We start from the raw sequence: 26,263 nt of genomic DNA on the forward strand, positions 1-26,263 counted from the left end.
AAGCTCAACGTAAATTCACCTAGGACGCTTCGGCGAAGCTTCTTCGATACCGGACCCTCCCTTCCGTCGATCCGGTCATTATGTAGGCTCCGCTGCTGCTCCGAGGCTTACTGCCGACAGCGTTGTACCCCCGCCGCTTATGCATACCACTGGCCGTCGCCTGCAAACGAGACCAACAACAAGAATAAAACGTACAATATCTAACATTGTTCGATCAGCAAATAGTACTGCTGCTGTCACAGCTGCCCCTAGTACCTTCACCAGTATGACGATTATCTGCTAGCCCGACCTTACTCATCTGGTAACTGCGAAGGCCACCGTCGCAAAAGTCATAGTATACGTTAGTCCCAGTGCGTATGCAAACCATTGAGTCCTGCAATCTGTCTAACCCATGGATTTATTCGGCAGAAGTATGCTTTGACAGCAAAATGCGCTTGAAATTTTTCAGGTGACGAGACATGCGACAATAGAGAAAAATTCTACGCCATCAGCATCAGTAACAGCGAAGTAGCCTTAAGGACCAGGCTGAATTCGAAAGCAAAATTGTTAACGTAACAGAGAGAAAGAGAGACACGAGGGGCCTAGAAAACGGACGACGACTGCCCTCGTTACCGCTTGTTGGATACGCGTAAATATGAACATTGACATCATACGAGCCGACGATAGAAATACTACTGATTAGGAAATACGTAATGCGACGTTTTGGCAAATAGAGCCGTAGCATCTTCCACGTTTCAACATGTAGAAGTCCTTTAATTCCAACTCTATGTAAAAATTACTTACCAGCTACCTCCATCCTCGTATCAAGTGCCGATCAATTGCAATCGTATCGACTAGAAAAGTAGCTCCAATATTGCCACTACTTAGAAAGCTATTCATACTACTCCTGTATATGTACGTTAAGCATGTATGCTGCAATGGTAAAGAAAAAGGCGTAAAAAAGATTAGTGAGTGAAGCAAACCGACGTATATACTAAAAAGGAGCGAAAAAGAAATCTAGGAAAAGCCAAGACACAAATGGGTGATCCCATAGGTATGGCAGGCCGTCGGCACAAATCGACACACGATCGAACAGCAAGCTCCACCTACGTGCTGCTGCTCGAAAAGAAAAAGACTAACGCACCGTGCCTATAGTGGTAATATGCTTTAGCTTTGAATAAAAATCCTCTCGTTTCCGGTTTCTATCCTAGCTGTGTGCTAAACAGCAAAAAAAAAAAATGAACTTGCCAGAGTTGAGTCTATGGGGGCGGAAACGCACTGCTTCGATTACTACGAATACAGCCAGCCTCAACAGTACCCCACGGACCCGCTGATGCTGTTATGACTGCGGAGAATAACGAGTAAGTACATCTAGTAATGCGTATTAGCCCTGTCGGATGCGCTTGACTCACCACTAGGCAAATGAAGGCGGAACAGGCGTCAAAAACGGCGGTAGCAGCAACGGCGAGGGCACATTTCTTTATGATTTCACGGCTCCCATCTGAAGCCTACCCTACACAGCCCAGTTAACGACACTGTGAAGGGATATTTCACTTAAGGCATATCTGCGAATGTTGTTGCTGTCTCCTGAACGTATTCCGTTACCCAAATCCTTACCGACCTTACACTTCTCATACATTTTTGTTGAGAGGTAACTGTGGATTAGTTAAAGGACTACTACTAGTACTATCCCCTACCGAAATCGCTACTACAACAATAATAGCAACAGCAGCAGCAAAGGTAGCCTACACAACCATCTTGTCTGCTCCTCTTCGTCTACAATCTCATTCGTTTGTCCGTCAGTTAGTTGATGGTTAACTAGCGAGCAGAAAATGAGCAAACCTTTGCCAGCCAGTTGTGTAGAAGTGCTGCACAGTAGCTCTAATGGCCGCCGCGGAAATGTCGGCAGAAGACTGCAACCGTACCAATGGCAACGAAAACTAACGAGCGAAGAAAAAGCCCTAACTCGAGTATTTTAGCAGACGAGTAACCCGCACTGGCTGTATCCCCGAAGCTGAAAAAAAAGCGGCAATGGCCACATTGTTTTTGAAAAGAGGCACATGAGAAGGGTAGCCCGCGAAACAACGAAGAGAGGCTGGGGATTACCCGACTCCGTTTTTCCAAGCGGTTCGTTTCGATCCTCATCACGAAGATCGGAACGGGATGATTGGGAAACAACCGGGGAAGAAACTATGAAAACTTCAGGACGGTAGCGTTGTTACCGCCTCAGTTGCGACGCGAGAACTCACATTTTCCCCGCGTCGGCTGACAACTACTAACTACTATCGAGACGAAGTACTCGACGCCGCTGTTACCAGCGTAGGCGCTAGCAGGATACAGATGGTGCGAGAAAAATCCGAGAGAGACAGGCCACAGACAATGAACAAAGGAAAGTGGCCATTTTCGACAGTAGGAGAGGTTGGGAACGCGAATAATGCGGTGGGGGTGAACCGGGAGAGGCGAATACATAAGGCGAGTATGCACAGGCAGGAATAGTAGCAGCAGTCTCGTCTGGTCGTACGAAGCATATCCGTTTGGGCCTGCAGCTGCCAGCGAATTCAGCGCATCGTTATCAGCGTCATTATCAAACACATATGTACGCGTGCGATGGCATCGCTAAACGAAGGCATAAGGGGCTGATTAAGCGAAGTCGCAGTGCTTCTGCGACTGATGAAAAAATAGCGAGTTGTTTAGCTACGTACCTTGCTAGCTGCAAACACGACTAGCAAGCGTAAGTCGTCGCCGCTCCTGCTAGTTACAGTTAAAAGAGGGTAAACCGATAGAGTAGATGGAGAGCTATTGTATTCACAGTAATGGCGTCTAGTTATGCTATGGTTGAGCCGCCATTATGATAGTCATGTGTGATGGCCTCAAACCTATCGGCTAATCATCATCACTCTTCTAATAGACCTAACACGAATGACTACCAGTAACTGATAATACCACAATAATGTTAAGGCGTTGTCGTTTTTAGCTCTTCAAGCTTCGAATTTTATAAACTGATGCTTAAATATAGTTAAGACTAAATAATAGTTAAGACTAAAATAATGTGTTATTCGATGAAAACTTTCGTACTTCTACTTTATTGGTTAATGGATGGCACATCGTTGGGTGATTGGGTGCGTGTAGTTGAGATATTGTACACGCTGTATGCGCGAAAAGGCGGCGTATCTTGTGTGTAGAGGTATGTCACACCTATATAACTCTAGGAACCGAGTAATCTCTCAGTTTCCAATACGTTTCGCCATTTTATAGAAGTCATATGCTACAGAAGTGCTTGTGCCTGCAATAGCGACAGTCATATAGCGGTTGTATTGACAGAATAGTAAAAATACTAGATAAACACTCGCAGATCCAATAACTTCTGCTTGCAGGACTATGGAACGGAGCTGTCGTTAACCCCACCGCCTTCTTTCCCTTCACAGTATCACACTGTTTCTAGTTATTTTTATAGGAATTTACTCGTCTAGCCTGCAAGTCACTCTCGATCACTGCGCCCTAGTCCTGACAAAGGAAAAGAGAGAGTTGTACGATCAGGGCATGCCGAAGACGAGACACCATGGAAACGTCATTTCCGAGCTAGGGTCAAAAATTAGAGCGCGAGTTAATTGATCTTTCCTTACCGTCTTCTGCTCTTTCCCCTCCAATCACACTCATGTCCACTCTTTCTTCACTCTCTCTATACGGTGGACAGAACAGCGGCTCCGACGGAGAAGCTGCCGCCAGTCTCGAAGGATAGATTGGCTGGACGACGAGTTTCAGTTTGCAGTGCCAAAAGTCAAGTCATAGGCGCAGTTAATAAGTAACTACTGCTATTAGAACGGGTTCGAAAGGAGCCGGAAGCGTTTGGAGTCGGGAGTTGGAGCCCCGCCAGGGACAGGCTTACTATCCTTAAAGGTTCGTTGGTGAGACTGCAAGTCAGACGGCTGGTTAGAAAAAAACAACACTTCAAAATAAAATCGATCTGGACTATGGAGCGAAGGCGCCAGGTAGCAAAACGGTTCAATCAGCGATTTAAACAGTTAACTGCCATCTATTTGTTTGCTATGTAAGAATTGCAATCTTAAAGCAAGAACGTTATTCTATACTTATGGAAATTGGCATATCACCATGAATCCTCTAAAGTAGAGCCCATCACTTTGTCCTCGTTTGCTTATAGTACATGTACTGATCAGTTTGATGGTAGGGAGGCTTTTGTTTCTTAATTAATCTCACCCCTCGTTGTAATGACCTTCATCTCAAATAGGTATTGGCATGTCCGTTCTATTTCGCTTATCGGCTACTAAGCCAAAAACGAATTTAACAACGATATAAGTGCCTGCGCGTAGAGCTCTCATTAAGTGACTACAAAGTGACGAAAAATCACAATGGAACTTCTGTGAATGAAGAAAGCAGCTGTGACTAACGACGATGGACTAATGGTTTGCTTTTACTAATACGTAGCTTTTATAAATGCATAGCTCAAATAATAGCGTGCGGACTAGGCTGCCGCTAAACCACCTTTTCCTATAGATTTAATCGACAGGTTTTTTTTTTTTGTTTTTTGAAAATGCATTACAGTTCCTGTAGCACAGGGCTACAGCTGATTAGGTAATGAACATTAATACGTTTTCTATGTCACTTTGGACCTAGTCACTTTTTTGGAGCAATTAAGATTTTAAAGTTCTCCTTTTTAAGGAGGATAAGGCGCTGCACGGTCTCCATAACGAAGGTCTCAATAAAAGTCGCGTTTGACAAGTAATTAGGGATTACTGTTCGCTAGCAACTAAAGGCCTTGTTACACATTGCCTGCAAGGGAGTAATCAGCTTTAGGGTGTATCACTTTCGCTAATCATAGGGTTGATTTTGTATTTGTCTGTGTGCGGCTGGCGTACGTTTTAGTACATTTATATGCCGCTGTTCCTACTTAAAACAATTTCGAATTTTTCGAAATTTTACAGAATGCAATTAATTGGAAAAATGTATCTCTTGTTGCATACATTTGATAACTACCGATGTATATAAGTTACGAGAGACATATTATTTAATTCTGCTAGATTGTTTATTATTAGATAGCGCTGTTAGGTAACATTTGTCACCTGACAATTGTAAAACTAATGTGGCCAGGTCTTTACAGGCAGGAACACAATGAAGCCTAAATATTTTTTTGTCGAAAAGGTCAATAACAAACTACATCTGGTTCACGATAATAAAATCTACGCAATCCAATTGTAAATAAATGAATTACTTGATGTGCCGTTTATCTTTATCGTTTTTGTGTGACAGATCTAATTTATACCGTAGGTGTTCTACACTCTTTGTGAAATAACAACGTTTTCACATACCCACTCGAATTTCCAGATACTAATAATAACAATAGTCTTAAAAACCATATTATCATAAAGCTTCATTACGCTTGCCACAGTGGTAATACCAATTCCGAACCGCCACCCCTGAGCTAGTTAGGAATATTTGTGTTTTCCTACATCTGTGTCATATGTGTGGTATTGTTGCAGGAACGACGTGTCCCCCTGGCAGAATTCTAGAAAAGAGGAAAATTTTCAAACGTCACCTTTCGACGGTAGTTTAGTTTCCACAGCGAAAGAAGCTTCATTGAGGTGAAATTTGTCCTCTGTCCAAAACCATATACCTCAGAGTCCTTCTTATTGAGTTTACTTCCCTTGTCTGACTTGTCCATTCGTCCTTTAATGAACATTAGAGACTGCACCGGTTTATTGGTTTCCTTTTACCTACAGAATCAATCTGCTTAGTAAATCTCATTTTCCGAAATCTCGAAAACTGTAATCAAATGAAGGACGACTCTCTTGCCGCTATCCCTATCCCGGCTGATACATGCTAAACGAATGATGGCGTTGATAGAATAAGATCGCAAGGCGGATTATAGGATTGACATTTTGAGAAGCTTCCAACCGTTTCTACTGTTACAGGAAGCTCGAAAATTATCGAGAGGCTACGAGCTATAATGTATGCGTTTAGCTTTCGTCGCTATTTTATGTTCTGCAAACGACCATTCTCTCCTCACCCTTCGTATTAGTAACACTGTTGGAAGCCCACTAAGCAGAACTAGACGTGCCACCAGTAAAGTTTGTTCTCCCTATCGATCCCTCCCTCGGTTGTTCAATGGACTCTTCTTTGTTGATCTCTTCATTATCTCTGACGTTGCGATTAGAAAAAATTTCCGTTTAACGTAGAAGGTATACCGCTTTGAGTCTTTTTTTGCTGCCCCGTATTCTCTTCAGTCCTATACGTCGTTATTATCATTTCCCGTTTTCATTTAAAAGAAAAAAAAACAATTGCAGGTTTCCGCTGGACATGAGAATAAACCTAACTGAAGGTTGTAACGGGATGGTAACGTGGGCGGTAGGCAACAAACGAAATGAACTGGACGAACTAAACGAACCAATGATTAATCGTTGGTTATCGTCTAAAACTCAGCTGGCATTTTTATCTGCGAAAAGGCCTAAGTATTAAGTTTAACAAGTAATCTCAATTTGATGCATCACAATCCTGCATCTGTTTTATCTCAGAAAAGGATGATTTTAGTTCGTTAAAATTATTTATGTCCTTGTTCTTTCATCGCTTCTTTAAGGCACGCAATCATCCTGGTAAATCACTCACCCAGGTCTATTGTTGGGATGGCCTTCATGAAATACTGCGGCGGCGGCGGCGGCGGCGGCAACGACGACGACGTTTCACGTCACGACGGCAAGAGCATTTCCCTCCCACAATTCCTTATCAGAGGCGCTTCTATTAGGAAGCGGCGTTCTAGCAGCCTTCGTTGTTTTGCTGTCGAAGCCAGCAGCGACGTATTGCCGTCTCGACAAGCATATCTCGAGTCCCATGCTGGCCGTTGATTTCGGTGCTGTCGTCTCGGATGCCCTTACCGTCCAACTGGGTGCCTGTCCCCCTTCCTGGAACGCTAGAACGTAAGCTGACTCCGGGCATTTACATGTGGGATTGCCTTGTTGGAAGTTTTCGTGGCACGTTCCTAAAGTGCAAACGGCGTGCATTATAGCTATAGGTTGCGCCTTCGGTACCAATCACGTCCATTTGCGTGCCGACCTGCCACCCTTCATTTATCCATTACTTTTATGTACGTAAAGGGCTTCGTACGACTTGGTTCTGCTGAGTCGCTGACGTATTCACCAATGCATGGCAAAATCGCTCAGGGAATTGCAATTGTATGCCTCGTCATGCTTATCAAGCAATTTACATCTATGTAGAACTATACGCTGTAAATAGCCAATGTATATCACCATATTTGTTTACCTTGTTTGCGTACTTAGCTCTCGCAAAACATATTTTTTCCTTCTGTGTCGGTAAATTTTACCAGAACTACAGTTCACAAAATTGCATTTATGAGTAATTCTTGGCAGCGTTGCTTAGGTAAAAGATATGGATTGGGACCGGGGAAGCTGTTAAACGACGGCGCTCAGCTTTCGTGCTCCAATTAATGACCTCGCCGTTGTCCACCGACAGGCGCAACAGCAGCATCCTTAGCACCGCGGGCGTCACTTTCTCTTCGCCTAGGATGCTGATCGGGCGGCCGCCAAGAATTAGGAGTACCAACAGCAGCACAAAGTCTTCTCGGCATAGTGACACTATGACCAGGTTTTTATCAAGGAGAGATGAACAGCGTTATTATTATTATTATTATTATTATTATTAGAAGATAACACGATCGGCCAAAAGTAGAACATGAACGCCCTTTCCACTAGGACCGGCTACAGCTCATGGATAGCGGTGCCTTCTGTTCTTGCTACCACCGTGCCGGTTTCTCCTCAACCCCTCCAACTAGGTTCACGTTCCCCTGAAACACCGACATGGGCACCGCAGTGTACTGCATCTATGAGTAAACAAAGCGTAATACTGGGTAGGCCGCCGGTCCGGCGGTCAGACCCAAGGCGGCCGAAAGAAACGCGAAAGCAGCAAACGTATCTGTCTTCGGAGACGACAATCTAATGAAAGTAGATGCCGACCGAAGGTGCAGCAACCCGAACGGTCGTACCGCTGGCCATGTAGAGGTGTAAGCAAGAAACTCAACGAGTAGACAGAGGCCCCGTGGCTCAGCCGAATACATACTCAGCCACGTCACCGAAGGGCCGCCGATAAAGCCAATCGCTTATATTGTCTAGCGGATTTGCCGTATTAGCGACTTCAGTGATCAGCAAGCAGCATTACCAGGCAACGTAGGCGCACATGTTACTCTCGAGGCAGCAACACATGGGAACGATAGACTCAAATGGCAAGGGTGTTGCAGAAGACACTTGTAGGGTTGCGTTGATTAAGCAAAGAACAGGTGCTCATATGAAACTTAACATGTGTTCCGCGTACACGTACACACAAACGCGCAGTCTAGGAAAGTCTTAGCACAAGAGAAGCGTACTTGTATGAACATAGGGTAGTCTAGCTCCATAGATTGCTAAATGGCAAGATCCTGCTCCTCACAGCTTCTTTGCCTACTTTACACAAAAATACATTTTAGCGTCGACGTAATTAAACTCACCGTTTGCGCTGCATAATCGCCTGCTTTGCCCCTGCTAGTCGACAGCTCTAGCGAGATTTTTTGTGATTAAGATTTCGCAGCCTCAATTCCGCTCAGTTAATTGTTATCTCTCAACTTCTCCACCTGACCATTTAACCCATACTGTATTATGGCGCGTATGGCAGTTTGTATGCGGCTTCGCTCTATTGCAAGGTCCCTCTGATCTATATAGCAACGATGCCTGTAAGTTCTCGTCATTTGACCGTAACGAGTTGAACAATATACCAAAAAATGGCAACTCGTTGTTTTGTCAAGGGTCATGCCTGACGATCTGTATATATGTACACTCGTACATACACGCACGCACACAGACTACGTACGTCGGCGCAATTAAGACCTTTGTTAGAAGTTCAAATGAGGGAGACAGCAATTTTTCGTGTATATAATTAGACCTGCTAGTATCTCTACTGAAGATGGGCACTGGTCTTCTCTTTGAGCAGCGGAAGAAACATCACGAATAAACGTCCTTTTAAAAACTGTTTCCGATGAAAGGGCTGGCTGCTATTCGAGAGTGTAGCCAAGCGCCTGATGATAATCCGTGAACTTTAATACGGTCGCGCGTAGCAGCGACAGTGGCTACAGCTGAATCGTTTGTCGGCGCACGCGCTCGGTGAGCCAGGGGTATCTGGGAATCTAAATAAAGTGGGCGTTATTAGCTACGGCTATTCGCCTTATTGGAAATACCCGGTGACATAGGGAGAACTAAAATACCGCTTACTCCCTAGGCGACAGCCTCTTTATTACGCAAATACGGCAAGGGCTTCTCGAAAAGGCCAAATATAGCAAAATAGAATAAGGTGTTGTAAATAAAGCTCTGTTGGCGTCTTCCTTTGTTGTCACAATTGTCAGCGTTCGACAATTGACGATTCAAGTCGAACCGGTCTGGCCATCGCTTTGCGCTTGTCGAGTGGAGTCGCCTGAGCGACGAGGCAGCAGGACTCTGCAGATATCTACCTTTGTGAGGCTCGTTGCTCTGACGATTGTCTGCATCAGATTTACTATCATTATTGTCATCAGCAGCAGCAGCAGCAATATTAAAGATACTAATAAAGGTACAATGACCTATAAAGTAGCCGAAGAAGCTTATGTAGACCGTTAGTTGCTAGATGCTCTGCCACCCCCATCATTAGCATCATATCTCATTCAGTTCGAAACGGTCCAGCTCGACGTCAGGTTCGGTGCCATAGTTTGAGGCCAGGCCGGCCTTTCTCCACTGACACTTCCTACATTTCAGTCGCAACCAAATGACAGATTGTGAAAAATATAAATGGGTTTGTTGGCCTGTATGAAGCCGCTTTAAATGGGCCGTTGATGAACTTCGTAGAAATGGCTGTGTCTTGGTTGCTTTGCCGTCCCAGTGGACGGCACATAAATAAATAACAACTAAACCATATTAATAATAAACAACGTAGGCGTATACACTACGTACATAATCTTGTATTGGACCCCTAGCGGCTAAAGGCTTCATGACGAAGATTGTTTTTTGCCGTCTATCTCGCCATATCTCGCAAGCATGCTATCAAATGTATCACAATTCATCCTCAGAGACCTCACAAATCAATGACCTGACGACGCACCAGTGATCATACAGGTGGTTGTTGAAACGGACATTTATCAAGCCTCATATACGATCGTATGTAAGCAAGAAATATGACAGAGCACACAAATAGTGCATACACATACAGGTTCTAACGAATGCGGCCTACGGGCCCATCTCGAACATGAAACGTGCGAGCTTCCTTTGCCTAATAGGGTAAGTACATTTTCGCACCGAATTTACGTACAGCTACGTGAACAGTGATATACAATACTTGTTAGGTATACATATATGCATATCACAGTAAGTAGGAACTTCTTTATGGACCGACAGATATGCTAGCTTACTTCATCAAACTCAGGCTGTTTAAGGTGAAGTTCTTTTTTTTCCTTTGAAGTATAAATACATGTTGACATGCTATCAAACAATCCAATCATAAACATCCATTAATACAGTTATCAACCCTTTTGACCTGAACGCAGTGAATAGCTTCTCCTACGGACAGTATCGTACATTCATACTAAGAAAGCATCAATTGTTTAGTGACATAAGCATTAAGAAGCGGACATTGTTTGTGATCCAGTATCATATGAGATATCATCGATATCTTAAGCTTGTCATAATCCACACCGGTACCTACAACAACACTGGCTCACACACTGATCATGATTGTGGTAATTTATATAAGAATTTGCCGCGGCCTCAAACGGTGCTCATAGAAGAGCCGGTTCGCTTGTTTATCAGCTCTTCGTCGGTTCATCAAAACCCATCCGTATCAACGACGATACGATCAATCTGTATCAACAACGACCATTTTGGCTAAACATTCCTGATCGACGGCGACTGCCTGCCTCAGCTTCGGTATTAGCATTTCTGGTTGGTCGCCTATTTCATCTCTCTGACTTTCGCTGATCCTGTTAGGTCGGTCACTGCGCGTTGCGCTTATTGCGATCGTGGGCATTTATTCGCGGAATCTCAGTTTACCTCTCCACCTGCATTTCCTCCTGGAATCTCTGAGCAATTCCGACAAACGCAGCGGAAGCCAGCAAGTCAACGGGAAGACAAAGGGGCCGACCGTCGGTTCAGCGCACAGAGTTCGGCAAACGATCCAAACCAAGTGAGTGAAGAGTTACGAGTCGTATAGTAAAGGTGGGTCGCCAGCGACTAGTTTGCTCGTTCCTCGTTAATACTTGATCCACGTTATTTTTCTTTTACTTTAATAGGCCACACGGGACAAGAGGAACGCTTTGACCGTATTACTCTCTTTTTGAGGACTGACCTCGCGCACATCTACCCGTTCAGCCGTCCGTCCATTTTCTGTCAACAGCGGGCGAATGATTGCCACGGCCGGCGCCGAGTTTGAATAGCCAGCCAATGCACTTACAGTGACTAAAGTTGTGTCTGCCGTACTGCAAGCACACTGCTAATTAGGCAGATAAAAAATCCAAGATCGCAGGCTGGCAAATAGCAAAACGCAAGCTTCTCATTGAGTTGACGGTCTGCTGTATAAGTGCCAGTGACGCTGATGTGTGCTGTACAGCCGCCCGCAGAGGGCCGTCTGAACATAAGCTATGACGAAAGAAAATTTTACATTAATACAGCGGCCGTCACCCTTGTTCTGATCATCAAGTTATTTGAGGCCGTCTACTTTGAAGTTTTAACTTGGTAGCTCACTTATAGCATACATCGCTAGAACTTTCGAGCTTTCACAATGAGCGCAATGATATGCTGCCACGTTGTAAGAGCTTGCGGGAGTGTTGGTTATTAGAATAGAATATTCCGTTGCGAAAAAAAAAAAGACACAAGGGCTAGAGGAAATCTATTGCAGGGAGAAAGAAGTCTTTTTTCGACTTTGGAAACTCTGAGAATAATTATTTTTAACGGAAGAACTGGCGCATACGAGCATAATACACTGTCCTGGGTCGATCTTTTTCTCATTGCTTTCCCTTTGGTAGGACGTTGTGCTAATACCTGGTACAATAGACACTGGCTCAATAGTCAAAAAGCATCACGTTTAACAAAACAAGGTTCATTAGATAGAAACTTCAGCCCAGAATAGTTCATGACGTATTTTTTTGCCTTTCGTTTTGACCTTTGTTATCGAGTCTGCTTGAATTTTGAATAAAAGTATACTGACTATCAATCGAAGTTGAAGACTACCGTTTGAGAACCATATTAGGTTGGTTCGTCTTCTCCCAGTATGGCGAATAGGAACAAGTTTCCTAGCTACGAAATTAGACAGATGGTCAAAGTACGTGTAAATGTACCGACTCAACGGCAACGACGAGACACGTACCGGCATTGACCATAGCGACTTGAATATAAATGGATCGGTGGGCGACTGAGTTAAAAGCATAGTAAGGAAGAGAGAGAGGTCGTTCGTTTTGTGTAAACAAGCTCGCCACTGTGTTTACGTCGCAAATATAGTCGTAGTTCGAAGCACGGCACGTGTGAGGGAAAAAAAACAGCGAAGATCTGGCAACTTCCTTTAATTCACTTTCGCGTTTTTTTTCTGTCTGTCCGTCGATCTTATAGGGTGTCTTAGCGGCACTAGTAAAGGTCTTATGGGGGAACTGTCAAATGCACAGACGTGCATACCTATAATACTCACGTGACTAGCTGCTGGTTCGTGGTGCAGTATGTACGCAGCATGGTATGAAAGGATATAGTGAAAACGAGAAGGTCCTTTTCTCCTAATATACGTTGGCTGCTGGTGTCAACTCTTCACGTGCTCCAAGGCACTTTTGTCTACAAAGGTGTATATTGTGAAGCTTCATATGCTCGTCAAGTTGCAGAGCTTGTCAGTTACAGCTAGCTCCATGGATCCACGGACAATTGGCTCCGCAGTTTAGCTATTTCGCCAGGCTGTAAAATGTAGGTAAGTGTAGGTATGAATGAAAGCATTGAACTTTCGCATTATTTTCTTCCTCTGTGCACATCCTTGAAACTTTCATACGTAATTGTTGCATATGCATTGACAGTCCTGGTTCCCCTATAGGCCAAGCACGAGGTAAGTTTCGGCAAGTATTGTACTTGTTTTAAAGATGTCTAATTCAATGGCTACCCATATTTTTCACAGGAGTTACATCAAGTTCTCAAATAAACTTGCATGCTAATTTAATAAGAAATTTACGGGATTCGTTTGATGCAGTTCACTCTAGAAAACCGCTAGCGGTAACTCCGTGAGAAAGAGGTATAATCATATCTTTTACGTGGCGTGTCTTAAAAAATAGTCCAAATTTCTTCAAAGTGCCCTTATGTCAGCATGACAGAATTTCCAAAGTTTCAAAACAACTGTGATGTCGTAAAAAGACGACTTGATGGCCACAACAGCACCGGAGTAGCCATGGCAGATACAATGGGCCACCGTAAAGTGGTATCCTAAACATCTCTGCAATCGCCGTTAATATAGGTTTGTTTACGCGGTGTCTTCTGCGGGCGGTGTCAACAGAGACTAGAAGGAAACGGATGCCTTCTGCTTCCAGCAACGACCAGTAGTATAGTTTGGCAGGTAGTGCTTGCCTGGTTTGTGAATAGCTTTTAGAATTTTACCGTGCAGCGGTCCCCAAAGTGGTGAAGAGGCAAAAACGTTTGGGCGTCCAAAAGGCCGTTTCTCCAGTAGAAGTTCTACTACCTTTAGTGCAACTACTAAGTGCGTGCCTGGCTTTCTCTCCTGGTGATCTTCTCCCATGCCAGACTTTGCCGTACTGCTTCATCGATCTTCCCGCTACTATCTGCTTGTCAAGCAAGAAGCATTTAACAAGCGCGGCCGGTTAGGTTGCGGCCACCTAGCCGTTCGGCTGTATGTCAACTCTCACCGTATGCAAGGCATAGGATACTAGATTGCCCGCTTACTCACGACAGTGTTGTCACACCAGTCACAGCCAGAAGGGTTTGCAAAATCGTCGGTGCTGTTCTCTCTCTCTCTCTCGCTCTCTCGTCCCTCTTTCTTTCCTGTCCCAAATAAAAAAAAAGGGGCGGGGTGTGTCTTTCCACAAGAAAGTGTCGGATACAAGGACCTAGCATGATACAGCTCTGGAGGTCCTATTGGTTGGAGGGTGTTGTTGATTTACGAGCCGGAGCATCGGACAACAGCAGGGTAACAGTAGTAAGAGACCAACAGGATAATGCGTCAGTGTGCGGCTAGCTCTTGCAGTGAGTCAATTCTCATCGCTTGGCGCCGTGTGATACTTGGAGCGACTTCCCACCGGAGGGCGTATAGGATGACAGGCAACGGAACAGGTATAATAGACGACAGTACAGCTTATTTGTTATCTCTCGTTTTGACCCTTGAAAACTAACTTACCTCGCGGTGTTATCCCGTTATTCTCACACCGCTTATCCCCGAACTCCCGAGTGTACGTTGAGTCAACCGTTAGCTTCACTGCTATTGGGCTCATTGCCATTCGCGTAGAAGTCACCTCGTCTCCTCCTATCTCTACAGCGACACTCCCATTTTCATTGTCTTTCATTGCCGTAGCCTAGACCGAACGCTGTCGCTTCCTATTGGGGTTTGCGCCCTTTTTTTTCGTTCGCACTATTCCTCGACGTCGGCATCATAGCGGGCCGTTGTCACTTACTTATCCGACTAATCTTCCAGTGTACAGATGAGGGATACCAATGCCGTCTATCTGAGCGAAGCCTCTTAGAATATTGCAGAACGCTAGTCTTAACAACTAAAATCTACGTGCACCCCTGGGTATTATGACTAGTAAAATAAGCGCGTCTGCATACATAAAGACACCCAAGTGTATCTGCGCATTCAGCGAAACCAATATTCTTTGCGTCAGTGAGTTAGAGACGAGCGAAAGTCTTTATTGTAACTTGGGAGAAATAGAGAGGAGGGCTATGATACTGCCCGATTTATCTCGTACGATGTCTCTTTCCGATCTTTCTACTTTTCTGGATTTGTCGGGTTATATACTGTATAAAGTTCTTGTCTTCGTTAAAATATCTTGCCTCCCTGAATGGTTCCTACGGCTAGTTGCGCGTTTAGCTAGTTCTACTGTATACTGTGGAGAAATGGTTGAGTTATGTTTTTCCGGGGCTTGATGTAGGCCAGAAAACTATTTAAGAGCAGAAAGAATGATGAGAGATTAACTTTTGCAACCAGTCTCAAAGAAACTGAGCGGATCCGGCATGGCTACAAGGCCCATAGGGCGAATAAAGTCGACGATCTTGAAACGATTGAAAATATATCCGTTTAACTCACGGTAGTTTTGTTTTTTGCCAACGTTTTTCGGTTTTTTCTGGCATTCTTCCATTGAAAATAGAAATACAAGCCGCATTTTCTACTTCGAATGTACTGTTCACGTAGAACCAGGAAATGAACGCTGCCCATCAAGTGGTGATTCTTGAAGATGAACGCTGATAAATACCTACTCGCATATAAATACATAAAACTCTCATGCTCCAGACCTGGCACAAGGAAAGCTGAGCAGAACGCAAATGGCAATACCAACTAATGACTCTCTCTCTGTTTCGCAGAACCTGCAGAAACAACGATAGCAGGATAGGCCGACAGCTTCTGTTCCTCCTAACATACGTCTTACTAATCTCTCCTGTAGCAAGCTCAGGCCAGGGGCCATCGCAGTCGCCCCTGTAACCAAGCAGCCCGACATCTTGCGACTTCTGCTGGCTTGGCACCTTGCAAACTAAAACCAGAAAAGAAGAAGCGACGTTATTCAACCCGTAATCGCAGCTTTCGTTGTAGCCGGTTGATGACGACCACTATGATATTCGCCGCAAAAGTATCTAGTTAATGAATTCGCAGTGGCACCCACATAGAAAAAGTCAAGTAAAGCCATGTGAAGGATCACTACTTTTGCAGATATCTGTCCTGTCCTATTGCCCGTCCCCTTACACGTGCGAGCACGCCTGTATACACATGCATACAAACATGCGTATGCACATTGTTCCGTCAAAACAGACGGTTAGCGCTCACTCAGTCCTTCTTCTCTTTAGTCTTTGACCTTCTTGGTACTTGAACCGCAAATAGTTTACGATAAGTTGCGAATCGGACAGAATTCATGCCTGTCTGAGTACAGCCTAATGACTGTATGTAGCTATAAGCTGATAGAAAACGTTCGGTATTATTTGGAGATCGCCTGAAATGCTTCATGGTAGATCTCTGTTTTTTAAGTACGCGTACCTGTCTGGCCCCTATTTCTTGCGGATCCCTGACACAACGGTATCGCCACAAGATTACCTCGCGCTTTTTCACCTGGTTATCTATGACGCATTCTGTCTCCTTTTACCGGAAGGCAAATCTTGAATACTTGCCTCCTTGTGCCGACTTTTTGTTTGCAGTGGCAGTGCTCGAAATGTCTGCTGTTTGCAAATGCAATGGCTAGACCTCGGCAAAAACAAAAGCATCCCCATCCGTTGCTGCTGCCTTGGGTTTCGTATCACTTCGAGCGGCTAGCTTGCATTCGAAGGGGTAAAGCAGAGGCAAATGCATCTGCCCTTATCTTGCTTCGGCTTCTTCACATCGGTGACGACCTACGAACAAGTGTTGCTACTAGCCCTCGTAGGGAGACAACGATGAGCAGAGTCGCCGCAGTGGAATGTGGAAGCTTGTGGGACCCGCATAGAGGATCTTTTCTCTTTTGAACCGGGCATAACGCAACAGCTTCATTTGTCATCGGCGTCTTTTCCTTTTTTGCGAAACGGCACATCATCGCCATTTACATGGTTAGTTTAACCACCTCATCCGAAAATAGACAATAGCGGACTGACAAGCCACGGATTTCCAAGTATCACCATTATTAATAAGGGCAGAAGGCGCCATTCTGCATAGCTGAATGACGTGTGATCGGTGCTGCTGCCCATAGATATGTCCTGAACAATAAACCTAAAATGTCCTTCAAGGCCATCATCCTGTTTTATGCACATACAGTGCGCATTTGTTAAATAAGTATGCCATTTCCAGTGAGTATGCTTAGACTAGTTCTATCACTCGATTATGCGTAATGTGTATTTATGTTGCGGCATTGAAGGAACAGTTTGGCAATTTCAATGTACGCTAGCCAGAATTCGGTGAAGTCAAAATTCTTATTGTAAATCTTTTTTTTTGTTTTATTGACGCTTATCTTCGTAGTGTTTGCTATTCGAGTAGGTTCAAAGACGACCGTTACATTAAATTTAAACAATTTTAAATGATAAATTATCCATGACTTTATATACGAATTATCAGTAAACCTCACTGCGAGAGCTAAGCGACATTCTTTCAAGAAAATGTTTAAAGCGTCTTTGAAGTACTGATAGTAACGCTGGACGTGTTCCAATGAATGTTCCATCTGTTTTTATTCAATCGAAAAATATATATTGTATTCTCGACATTTAACTGAGCTACACAAAGAGTTCTAGTAGCGACTACGAAATATGCTATGTTAGCGATAAGTCCGCCACGGCTTGCCTTTTTCTCGTTTACTCAGACTTTCAAGCGGAGCTAGAAAAAAGGTAGAAAGAATATCTATGTTACTTGGCCGCTCTATCCTCCGATGTATTTGTCTCTTCGTGAATTTAGCACTGACACCGTGCTCTACGGTAAACCAACAGTATAGGCCAGATTTGAAAATCATCACGGCGTGAATTTTTCGACGTAGAACTGAATGATTGGATGGCCATGGAAAAATGGCTGGTTTTTCCGATGTGAAAAAAACGCACGCTGACTGGCTGCTTGGGTTAGCTCAGGCGTGACACAGGGCATTACTCATTCAGGTATCCGTAACAAATAACATACTGCCGACTGCAGGAGAAGGAACACGAAAGGAGTGGAATGGCTTGGAGCAGTACGCACCGGGACTAAGGCTGCGTTAGTAGTTGTTAGAATGGAAATGAACAAAATGTACATAGCAGGCCGTCTGCACGATCTCCATCCACCTCGACTGTCTGGCTTTCTGTCAAGAATGCCAGACCAGACCTTAACGAAAGGGTGACTGAAGCAGCAGCAATGTAATACCAGGCCAACAACCAAGCGACGAGCTCCAGTTGGGAAGTGGCACCTGCGTCGCCACAGCCATTTCCCGTTCGCCTTAGAACGATTGTTACCCCAATACTCCCCATCCCAAAATACTCCCCCATTCCTCGAGACCGTCGGTCTTAATTGCCTCTGTTCTAGTTCAATACTCATTTCAACTCAATCTTACATCGAAGCTGCAAAACCACCATGTCTACTTTTAACGCCGGCTAAGTAGCACATCGTCGGCATATACACCATTGGCTGGCATTGTTTTTCTTAGAACTCGGCGCTCAACATTCAAATCATAGCCTACGCCTGATACAGGCCACCGTGGCTGGTTCTTCGTGCTTGCGTGGGAGCTCAAGCCATAGCTGTCTGCTAGCTTTTGCTTGTTTCAAGCTGGAATGGACGTGTATTACTCGCAGGGGCAGATGCATCCCTGACAGGAACTGACACTCCCACCACCCATCCCACAAGCTTCAGAACTACAACAAAGCGGCTGTCGAGGCGGCTCGCCCTACGCTGCCCTTCCTCCGGGTTTTGCTTAGTTAGCCCCCTAGCAGTGTGCTATTGCAGGTACTATCGGAGTCAAGTTCGCGGATATACTTAGTGCGTATGTTAGAATTGCAGCACATTACTGTAGTCACAATGGATGGATACGGCTGCAGTTGCATTGCTCTAGCGTCGTCTCACCTCTTTAAAGCATAGTGCAGTCAGCAACGGAGCAGCAGTAGCAGTACTCGAGTGCTCACAGCATCCACTTATTATAGTAGGATTAAGATAAGCGGTGTTAAGTGAGCCGTTGGAAAGTGCTTGCTATGAGTCATTATCTATTTATAGACACAAGTGGGTAGGTAGGTATTTGCGTCTGTTACATATATAAGCGACCATAGCCGTCGACTGGCTGCTATATAAATATATATATATATATATATACGCAAGCAAACTGAAGTAAAATATTCTTGACTCTTATACAGTAGCATAACAAGCGAAAATATGATACTTTGTCGTACTAATTTATGACGGTGGGAGCGTCGCAGAATGCTGTGTTTGCCTCTTTTGCTGCTTTTCATGGTTTTGTTAAGAGGCCGCACAAAAGAACCCTGTCCGTATAGCTAAATAGGACCAGCTGGCGAATAAATACTCCCATCAATCTTTTCGATTGTTGTGCTAAAGGACCACCGGTCATGATGTGATGGCCTGGACTAGACAAACTAGACGAACCAGTTCTTCGGATTTTTTTTGTGGGTATAGTAAAAATGACAGCAGCAGCAACTTGCCGGATGATCTCTAGCCCGCTAAACGTTTTGTAAGATAATCCTATCTATGCTGCCATGGTAGAGTTGGACGAAAAGCCAACGTGTTGTATATATTACCCAAAAAAAAGAAAAACCCAAAAAGTAAAAGTGAAAAATTGTCAGAGTTGAAGAGGATCTGATACACACTGCCTTCTGGATTAGGATCATTGACTTACCATGAGCGTATCCCTTACCAGCAAGGACTGTGGGTGTCTAGCTAATTGAGGCAGAGTAACGGCTGCTTCTGCAGTTACAGGGGAAAAAGCCGATAGTCCGAAAAAATAGAAAGGAAGGACCTAATCTGATATCATCGTAAACTTATTTGACACTGACGGGAGCGGCTTGAAGGTCCCTGACATTACATTCCCCTATCATTGGAAACGCATTTTTAAAGATCGTATTTTTTTGCTGCTAGCGCTGTTAATCGAGCCTCGAAGATAAGTTCAGCTAACTTAATGCAGCAGGGAGTTGATTAGGTAAATCCGAACGACGGCAGTATGTTATTGCTTACTTCGGCCGCGAGCTTGAAAGCGCCCAAAGTAAAGAGCGTCTGAACATCATTAGCAACTGAGCGGAAGACATGAAGCCAAATTCTTCACCACAAAAGCAGCTCTGCCTCGGATCTCCAAGTCCTGCGTATTACATTTGGTCTGATTGTTTCATCATATAAACAACCGAAGCCTGTTTGCCGACACAGCCAAGAACATCATGCTTTTACATCATTTAAACGATTTTCTCGAACGAAACGAAAGGTTCACGCAGGAACATACAGGGATGAATAACTGCATGACCGATAAAGCTAATAATAATAATTTGAAGTTTCGGTACTTGTCTGTAGCAATGCTGTATTTAACTTATCCGTATTCAAGTTCATAATCAGCAAGAATTTTTTGTGACGATGTCGATAATAACTCAGAGCGTATTTGCTGGCCATCTTTGCTAGTCAGATGACGTTCTCATTCACTGTTTCTGGTTACCACTGCAAGTGCAGTGCTGCCGCCGTCATTGGCATTTCAAACGACGAACTCTACCGGTTCCTCTCTCTAAAACTTTGCCAGCCCTCTAGCTTTACAAAACAGCACATGTCTTAGCCTTAAATTAAAACGAAACGTACTTAATCAGGCTTCCATGAACATGATGAAGCTGAGTTCTTCAGCTATGCATTAACAGGCCTTTGTTCTGCATACAAGAAAAAGAAGACAAGAGCCGCCATAGCGGAATTTCTTAGGTGAGGTATGGTTTGGCCGCCGGTCTTGCATGACGTTAGTGCAGCGGGTGGATGCAAACATAGCGGCAGAGCTTTCACCATTATAACCGAACGATTAATGACCGGCCAAGCTTCGACTCGACGGCATACTTTGCCATTGACTTGCAGACAAGGTATTACATCTTGCCCCTTTACAAACTTTCGCTGTTGACAATTGCTTCTGCTGCGCCTTTATATATATATATATATATATATATATAAAATCCTTCGTAGTTGTGAATATGTTTTCAATCATCGGTAGTCTGATGCGCGATCGCCAACAATTTAGAACCCTTCATTAGTCGAACCAGTAGCCTAGGTCCTAAGAAATTATGTTAAGTATGATGTTAAGTATTATGAAATTAATTAAGTATGACAAAGCGAAACTCTACTTAATCCAGATTCTGTTAGTTAACTGACGGCATACGAAGCACGTTTCTGCTAATGTGTAAGGGGGCTTCGTACGCGGCTGCGTATGCGATTGTCTGAAGCCCTGCATACAGTTTGAGTTATGGATGATTCTTTCGCATTTTTTATGCTGAACCTTACTATTTAGATAAGCTGTGAAAGAGCGTATGTTAATAAGGCAAAAATAAGAGATATAGTCCTTACGTGTGCGATTTTGAGCGCAATCAGCTAATCTATGTAGCTAGCTCCTAGGGTGGATTCGTAATGCGGAACGAGATATTGCAGAGCTTTTTTTTACAAGTCACAAAAGTCAAATTGACTCTAACTTTGCAGTTTTCCGTAGAAAGCTTTTAAACCTAACCATCCCAGCAAAAATAGGCTGATCTCGTTTGAAATTATTACAAGAACATCGATACTCTTCGATGCAATAGGTTGGTCTCAAAAGGCAAAACGTGCAGTTTTATCGTGGCATGTTTGTTCTCAAACGCTTCATTCAAACCGCATCATGGCTGACAATAAGCTGAATCTATGTACTATGATGATGATTCTATATGGTATCCGTACTCTTGTTTTATACTTGCTGAAGAATTTTCACACCTAACCATAATATATCGGATATAAAAAGTCCATAACGTAACGATATTACATAACATAATAATCAAAAACGAGTCCATAACGGAAATTTACTCAGCGTATCGGGACGATGCCGGAACAAGCTAGACCCAGTTATTGATCGATGCGGAACATGGCGTTTACAGCAGCCCCATCCCATTTGACCATGAATCGTTGGCTATTATAACAATTTGTGACCTTTTTCGAAAACGGATTGTTATTTTTCTGCTTACCTTTCAAGCGCCTGTAAAAGTACTGTATATGTATTGGGATGTTCTATGTAAAAACACTATAACTCCTGTGTCTTGGTTACGCACTGCTTGATGCGTGGCAATGTTCCACGTCGCTCGGCATTCGGAAAAAAAAAAAATAATTTTCTCTCATTCGTTTTCGCCCACTTTTCTTCTGAGATTTTCTGCAGTGACACCTGCTGGACCAACCTTTTAAGCTCTGGGACTGACCATTGGTTTTACGCATTTAGCAACACTTCCCATCTTTCGCTATTGAAATATATTGGGAAACTTTGAAATCGTACTTCTTTTAGATTCGATAACATAGTCTACGATCCTCAGAATATTGACGCTGCGTATAGTTCTGATCCTGTTTTTTGTTCCATTAAGTCTACCCTTTTAGTCCGCTCGTCCGTCGTATTGTCTGACAGGCCACTCCTCTTTTTCTATACTAAATTTTTGAAGCACAATTTAGCCTAATCATAGCCGCTGTGACACCTGTCCAAGTAGCTGAATATTAGGCCAGTTTCTGTTATTGTAAGCTCCTTTTCTTAGTACAATCATTGTAAATGTGTCTTATTTTATTACTTGGGCTACTGACCCGTTTCGAACGTTCGGCGAAAGTGTTCGCCACTACCTTTTCCATCCTCACATTCTGCTTAACTATCAGTTTGTCCTATTATCACCTGTAAAAGCTTTCATCATATGCCTGTTGGTTTTTGTATTTACATTGCAGGTAATATGTGTTAACAGGCTTGTCGGTAAACTTTCTCGTGCGAGTTACCTGGCCGTCTCGTCGCTCATGCAATGTTGTTTTATCCTGTGTTGAACGTATGTTTTTAAATTTAGAATAGTTGTACCAGAGATTGTGTTTCCCATACAAGACGGCGACAAAGAACGGCCAATGCGCACGGATCGATTTTATTGTGAAAATGCAGTTAACAAGAAGGCATTGCTATTATTATTTGAGCACTTCGTAGCAGCGCACAAATGACTCACAATGCTTGCAGGCAATTTCTATCAGTATAATTTTACGAGCGACCGGATTTTCTATTCAAGTTCGAAGGCAATAGAAGATCTGTGCTGTGTGCTTTTATGCCGCAGGACGGCGACACGGTCGAAACGACTAAGCGACGAAGCAACGAGGCCAGGGAACAGGTAGGTTATGACGTTACTCCCGGGGTCCGTCTATCAACAAAATTTATATCTCGGCCAGCAGCAGACGTAGCGAAAAACGTCAAATGACAGGAGAGAGAAAGTCGTTCGTAACAGTCAGCGTCCCACAATGTCTTCCTAATCAGAGGAAGAGGCAATTTTCCTTTGTGTCAGTGGTCACGGTGCCTACAAAGATCAAGGACGAGAGAGAAAACAGGCACAGACCAGATATCTATCAGAATGCCATGGTAATACTATACTGCAGACAGCAAATAACAATATAATATACGATACGCCCGTATAATGTATAGGTAGAGATGTGTACACGTTTCGAGGAGAAAGGCTGTTATCACCGTACAGGGATATGCACCTATGAAACGAAGTAAGATCTGTCTGTGTGTAAGTGGCCGTTTACCGGCGGCCGTCTATCTTCGGGTATAGTCGCCTAACTTTTTCAGTGCGGCCATTTTTTCGCTACTGTCGCCCCAATAACTGCTGAAACTCGATTGCAAAGAATCGATCTACCCAACTGGTTAGAAAGATACCTCCTGCTCCTTTATTTTGAGGGGAGGATGGTGCATGGTTCTCTTCTCTTGTCATGAAATCGTAGCAGATATTGCTTTTTTGAGAGATCCTGAAGACGACGCAAGTGTGGCATCCACCGCTCATGGCACACGTAGTCCTAACCTAACGATATCTAAATAAGGCATACAGCAGTGACTTCCGGGAAAATGTGATATGTTTGAACCTCGCACTTTTATAACACAAAAAGCTGCTTGGAAGGAAGCTTCCCGTTATGAATGTTCCGTTATTTTTTCCTCTGAAGCAGTACGAGAAAATATAATTCCTAAAGCGTTGCGTGGCCTTATGTCCTACACCTGAAAACGAACTATCTATCTCCAAAGTGAAATAGCGTTACTATTCATCATATCATGATTTTTCAAATTTAAGTTTATAATCTATAGAATAGCTCGAATGGGTAACCTCGTGCACTCGCTATGTCTCTGAAAGCAAATAACCTCAGTTAAAAACTAGGTTGTTCAATGCGCGTATTTGTCTTCTGTCCGTTGGCATTATTCGTCAGAACATAAATTGACAAACGTTTAGGGGTGATTTCCCGACACCGAATGCACTGGGGCACGTGATATGGACAACGCTGACGACGTCTAGGAATTTTTACCAAAATATCACCTTTGTACCGCTTTCTGTGCGCCAGACTAAATGCTGGACCCTGATAGCCATTATGTAAAGGGCACGGCCTAGGCTGGTTGGAACCGCTTGTACAGGGACGCGGATCTCTCCTCACGCCTCCTGTACCGTCAATGCTTAAAGTTCTTTTCCCACGAGCGCAAATCGTAAATCTCCACCTGCGAACTGACTTAATGCGACAGCCGTGACATTCACTGTCTTTCCATGTGTACTCAACTGGATCACTACAAAACACATTTCTACCAGCGTGATTATCAGTACTGCCATAACCACGAGAATTAAGACAGCCAGAGAGTACCACCCTGCTCCTAGCTAACAGTAGCAACCACTATGCGGGCCAACATGAAGCGTCGTTATACCACTGTCCGTTCTAAGAGATCCCTGTCTTTCTCCTCCCCATTGCGCTGACTGGAGCAACAAATGTCGCCTCGCTACTTTTTCGGGTATTGAAAGCTTGACTCGTTGGCAGAAGCTAGCTGCAAAGGAAGCGACGGACCGAACGTGGCTCTCCTTTTACGCGCCTTTTTCTCTCCATTTCTTTTCGCTCCGTGTGGCACGCATCAGACACATTGTTCGGCAATAAAAGGCCACGGAGTTGAGAGAGAGGATGGGGATGCGTTCAGATAACGACGAACAGAGGTTGGCTTTTTCCCCCTTAACATGGCACCCCACGTTCATCACTCTCGTTGATGAGATCTGTTTGTTCTTGTTTTGCGAGGTTTGCCTTTTCGTAGGCTTCTCGTCAGGCATCTTTTCCGTGTGCTGACTCATGCTGGCAAATGTGTCTGCAATCCAACCGAACGACACTAGCCATTTTTGCCGAGCCTTTTCCATGGCGCGAACTTTGACTTCGCAATTTTTTACTGCTACAACGGTATCCCTCTCCAATTCTTTCCCAAAACTGCGGACAACAGAAGTTTTATTATCATAGGATCTCTCATCCAGCTTCGTAAACCATTCGGTCATGCCCGTGTCTATTTTCAGCTTTTGGTCTGTACCTTAGTATTTTATTTTAAATTCAGTGTCTAAATGATGATTTGAAAATTCCGTTCGATCAAAAAATTCCTAAAAATGACCTTGTTTAGTAACTTAAACTTATCAAGGTTCTCTTGTTTTAATTGTTGAACTATCATTAGCAACTTCTACCTCGTACATATGCTGTCATACTATAAAACTTATAGAAAGTATTTAGGCGAGATCTGATCATGATTCGAAGGTGAGGGGGTTTGACTAGGTTTGATTGTTTGATAGAAGAAGGTCGGATTTAAGTTCGAACAATATAATACTTCTATGCGACTATGCATAATACTACACCTCATGTGATAATCCTGTCATATTCCAGATAAATTTCCCTGCCCGACTTGCCCAACCTTTCATAATGGATTTTTCCAATTCGTAGTTAAAAATCGGCATATCCTTAGATGGTTCTATAGACCTTACTTGCGAACGCTGTTATAAGACGTCTATAAAGTCTTTCCAATCAAATTAGTCCGCTATTATCCAGCCGTGTTTCAGGCTCGTCGTAGGCAAATTGTACGTACGAAAAAACGCCTTGGTTCCCACAGACCTGCCTGCTGGGCCTTGTGATGCACACATTCTCACACTCCTACCGCTTAGGGTCACAGATGAGGTATCTTTCAAAATGTGTACCTCAAAGGCTTAAAGGTGGATTGTATCGCGAACAAATAGTTACTAGACAATAGCCGCAATCATTGAGAAGGAAAATGCAAAGAGAGCTAGCTTTGCCGGTACATATGATTAGAACCTGAAGATGCGAGAGGACAAACGCATAGCTATCATAAAACAATGCGCTAAGAGAGGCGAACAAACGTTGAAATAAAGGACTCATTGGTACGGAGAGCACTCAAATATATATATTTGGCATTGACCTAATTAAGATTGATAAGCTGACCGAATAGGCTGACAGAGTTTTAATGGAAACAAAAGGCCAATCGTTGTTGTGACTTTAAAAAGTGAACTTTGCTATAGCTAACGAAAGGTAATTAAGATGATGTAGGAAGATAATCATTTTCATATCTATTCACAATGTTGTACAATTGAAAGTTTAGTGTAATCCCTAA

At 43.7% G+C, this 26,263-nt stretch overlaps 1 protein-coding gene and 1 long non-coding RNA gene across 18 annotated transcripts in view; one reads left to right on the top strand and one right to left on the bottom strand.

Moving 5' to 3' along the window:
- LOC111247409 (metabotropic glutamate receptor 5-like) overlaps positions 1–26,263 on the bottom strand; it is a 302,423-nt gene that overhangs the window by 158,880 nt on the left and 117,280 nt on the right. For 10 of the 17 annotated variants that reach the window (XM_086983471.1, XM_086983469.1, XM_086983479.1 and 7 more), the window contains one exon: positions 20–160. The exons of 5 other annotated variants lie outside the window; for them this stretch is intronic. The gene's annotated coding sequence lies outside the window, so the exon portion shown is untranslated. Of the gene's footprint in view, positions 1–19; positions 161–783; positions 2,893–3,602; positions 5,198–26,263 lie in introns of those variants that run through there. 2 more of the 17 variants (XM_086983470.1, XM_086983472.1) reach the window with 2 other exon arrangements.
- LOC147756843 (uncharacterized) lies at positions 59–5,210 on the top strand. The gene is made up of 2 exons (XR_015323633.1): positions 59–191; positions 449–5,210. It is a non-coding gene; the product is annotated as an uncharacterized LOC147756843 (long non-coding RNA).

The sequence above is a fragment of the Varroa destructor genome, unplaced genomic scaffold, assembly GCF_002443255.2.
Source record: "Varroa destructor unplaced genomic scaffold, Vdes_3.0 BEIS01000003.1, whole genome shotgun sequence".
NCBI classification, from domain to species: domain Eukaryota; kingdom Metazoa; phylum Arthropoda; class Arachnida; order Mesostigmata; family Varroidae; genus Varroa; species Varroa destructor.